The following is a 4,225-nucleotide window of genomic DNA, read 5'->3' on the forward strand; positions in this document are numbered from 1 at the left end:
AGAGAGAGAGAGAGAGAGAGAGAAATATATCATGACTTTCCAAACAAGCTAATATTTTTTACCACCAGGCAATACATCTGCATTTGCAGTTAAACCCAGTTTTGCCAGATGGAGTAAAGGTACAACCCATCCCCATCAGGCCCTTAGAAATCCTTACCTAAGGTTTGAAAACAGTTTCTTACTTAGAAATAAACACTGCTTTTAACCCTTCTAACTACAGGCCTGGACCTAAGGCCACCTGATGGGGGAGGGGGAGTTGCTTGTGAATTGAGGAGATGTAGGGAAGAAAGAAAAATACAGATTATCAATGTGCTCCCTCTTGACATAATTGCGTAGACAGGCCAACATCCACCATACCATCACTTCCAAGATCCATCAGGGAAACAGGAATATCTAGTAGTGAGCACACACATGTTCCTCTAGTTCCACTCCTGCTAAATGTGAGCACATTCATGTGAAGGTGTGTAAGTCACTCTTTCATGTCTTTTCTTCTCCCTGGTTTAGACAACCAATATTTTCATTGCCTGTCTCACTTCTCTATCTTTTACTCTGAGGAAGATACCTACCTCTCTGCCCATTGTTGGACATTACAGGCTGTACAGTGTGTTGTTTGAAGAAATAGCAATAGACCATCCAGATCTATACAGTATCTTCTGTTCTAGTTGTTCTGTAACACTCTGATCATCTGCATCTTCCTCTTAGTAAGCAAAGGTCAGTTGAGAATCAATGTCTATTCCTGGTAAAAAATCATTTGTAGCCCTCCAAGGCTACAAACATCCACCTCCCTTGCCAACTATCTTTAGGACTCCCACACTGGAGAATCTGCCACATAGCCATCAGCAGTCTCTGTCTTTTTTGCAAACAGATTAGTTGCCATCAGTCTTCTCTGTAGAGACTTTTTTCACAGTACAGATCTGGGCCTCTATCCCTAGATGATTTGATCCAGGCAGTCTGGGAGTAGGGTGGTGGGACCCAGGCTCTGGGTGAGAAACACCTTAGGTGATCTGATGCCGACAGTGTTGATAACCATCGATGAACTTCTAAGGTTTCCTCCAGCCCCAACTGGATTTGGAAGCCTAATTTCTTCAACTTTAATTCATAAACAGGGCTTATTATGGCCTTTTCTAAGGAAACTCATCATTTTAGTTAAGGCTGTTTGACTATGACACAGGCATTTAGTATCCAAGGTTCATTAAATGGATATAGATTAAGCAATTCTTACTCTCTCTCTCTCTCTCTCTCTCTCTCTCTCTCTCTCTCTCTCTCTTTTCCTTTAAGATTTGCCAGAGGGTTCATATGCTTGCTGAGGAGTGATTCTGTTTGGAGGAGGTGGGGGCAGGGGGAAGAATGTGAGAGCCCACCTAGACATTAATGGCTGCTTGACCCCGGAAAGCAATTGCATTTATACTTTTTGGTTTAAATAGAACATTCTGTGTAATTGTTTAAAGACTGATTTATATAGTCCTTTCCAAGTTTATATGTGTTGTGTTAAATGTGCCAGTAAGTGAGAATAGTCTGCTGCCGGAGATGTTTAATCAAGCAGCCTGCTGTAAAGTTCTTTCATGTGCAGGTGCCAAAGAATGTGTATCCTTAAAGTGGAAGATGTGGTACAGAAGTTGAAACTTTTGGCATCCGTTAGAAAAATGTAATTATCTGGACTGCCTTTTTTTTTCTTTGTTTGCCTTTTATGGAAAAGAAGACAGACAGAAACAGGCAGCATCAACCCTTATCTTATACCATATGGAAAACCTAACTCAGAATGGATTAAAGACCTAAACATAAGAGCCAAAACTATGAAACTCCTAGAAGAAAACATGGGGTAAACTTCACAATACTGGATGTGGCAGTGATTTCTCAGATATGACACTAAAAGCAATGAAGGAAGAAAAGAGATAAATGATACTACATTAGACTTTAAAATGTGTGCATCAAAGGATATAATCAGCAGAATGAAAAGGCAACCTATGGAATGGGAGAAAATATTTGCAAATTATGTATCTAATAAGGGGTTAATATCTAGAATATATAAACACCTCTACAACCAAAACCAAATAGCCCAATTTTAAAAGTGGACAAAGGATTTGAATAGACATTTCTCCAAAGATGATATGCAAATGACCAATAACCTATGAAAAGATGCTCAATATCACTAATTATAAGAGAAATGCAAATCAAACCCACAAGGGGATATCATCTCATACCCATTGTGACTGCTATCAAAAAAAAAAAAAACAGAAAACAACAAATATTGGTAAAGATGCAGAGAAATTGGACACTGTTGATAGGAATGTAAATTGTTCAATAGTTTTGGAAAATAGCATGGAAATTCCTCAAAAAATTAATACTAGAACTACCATTTAACCCAGCAGTTTCACGTTTCAGTGCTGGATATAGATTCAAAAAAATTGAAAGTGAAATCTCTGAGGTATTTATTTACACATCTATATTCATAGCAGCATTATTCACAATAGCCAAAAGGTGGAAGCAATCCAAATTTTCATCAATGGATGAGTGGATAAACAAAGTATATTAGGCTGATGACATGTTTTTCTGGTTTTCTGTGCAAAAATATGTCATAACTTTCCTGACAATCCAATAGTATATTAATACAGTAGAATCCTAGTTATCCTTAAAAAGGAAAGTTTTGACATGTGCTGCAGTATGAATGAGCCTTGAGAACATTATGCTAAGTGAAATAAGCTAATCACAAAAAGAAAAAAATATTGTCTGACTCCAATTTTATGAAGTATCTAAAATAGTCAAATTCATAGAAATGGAAAGTAGAATGGTGGTTGCCAGTGCATTGGGGAAGGGTAAAGAGAGGAGTTGTTGTTTAATAGGTATAAAGTTTCAGATTTGCAAAATGAAAAAGTACTGGAGATCTGTTTCACAAGAATGTAAATATACTTAACAGTGGACCAGCAGGTGGCATGGTGGTTGAGGTGCTGGACTCCCACATTGCAGACCTGGCAGCTTGCTTTCTCTCTCTTCCTCATGTGTGCCCTATAGCAGATTAAAAATAATAATTTAAAATAAATAATTATTTTTAAAATTATATGCTTAATATTACTGAACCCCCATGGAAAATAGCCACTACACAATCCCTTCTCCTCCATTCTCCCTCCCTTTGGGATTTTTGGGCACATACACCTGGCATGTTTCTCAAGCTACTGGGTCCAGGACTCAAACTGTATAGCAGGCCTTGTGTGTTCAGTCAATCTTAACCACCAAGCTGGCCCACTGAATTTCACTTTTAATTGAGTATTTGAGTCACAACATTTACAAGGGGAGTTCTCAAGTTCACAGAATGCCCACTGTTCCCTGCCCATTCATTCATTTAACAAAATCTTACTCTATTGATTTTTGCGATCAGTCTGGCAAAACTGGCAGGTTATTTTCCCCTTAAGTTCTAACAGAAGTGATTATAAATGTCAAGGATTAAATTTTTAGAGTAGTCCTTGGGGTTCCTGAAATCCAAATTTCTGGGATTATGCTTCCTTTCTTTTCCTTTCTTCCCTTCCCTTTCCTTTTCTTTTCTTTCCTTTCCTTTTCTTTTTTAGAGATCTGAGTGATTTTACTTTTATTTCTTACACTTTAAGCCAATCATGAAATGTTACAGTGATTTCTATTTTTTTTTTTTTTTTTGGAGAGGTTTTTGCTATAGGGCGTGTGTGCTCACCAGACAGACAGACAGAGAAAGAGAGACAGAAAGCGAGAAAGCACCCCCCCAGGGGGGATGGCCATGCTGCAATCCATTCTCCTCCGTTCTCCTCTCAGGATCTTCGGCACGCACGCACATGCGCCCAGCGTGAGTTTTAAGCCACTGGATCCAGGATGCGAACCACGGTTGACTACATGGGAGTCCAGCGACATAGCCATTATGCTAACTGGTGGTCCCGAAATGTTACAGTGATTTCTGGGGTGAGGGTGGAAGGATGTCATGTCAAGAACCATCAAAGCTGTAGCCCAATGAGCTAGAAGCAGCACCGGCTGGCAGCTTCATTGGGGCAGCAGGAGGAGCAAGGACTGCCCCACCGGCAGGTGGGTGAAGTTCGAGAGCATGAGTGCTGTATGCAGTGGTCTCCACGGCCTCCAGCTTGCCAGCGAATTGATGATGAGCTCAGCTGCCTTGGAATAGCCCTTGGCAGAGACGATGGCTGCTTCCTTCTGCTGCTCAGCCTTTTCCACCTCGAATCTGGCCCTCTCTGCTTCCCGCTGGCTCACC

General features: G+C 40.1%; 1 protein-coding gene and 1 pseudogene across 1 annotated transcript in view; one reads left to right on the forward strand and one right to left on the reverse strand.

Annotated features, from left to right (window-relative positions):
• GNA12 (G protein subunit alpha 12) overlaps positions 1-4,225 on the forward strand; it is a gene marked incomplete at its 5' end in the record, with an annotated part of 98,742 nt that overhangs the window by 70,934 nt on the left and 23,583 nt on the right.
• Positions 3,861-4,225, reverse strand: part of LOC102500994 (prohibitin pseudogene) — a 1,376-nt pseudogene continuing 1,011 nt past the window's right edge.

The sequence above is a fragment of the Tupaia chinensis genome, unplaced genomic scaffold (genome assembly GCF_000334495.1).
Source record: "Tupaia chinensis unplaced genomic scaffold, TupChi_1.0 Scaffold145208_1, whole genome shotgun sequence".
NCBI lineage: Eukaryota > Metazoa > Chordata > Mammalia > Scandentia > Tupaiidae > Tupaia > Tupaia belangeri.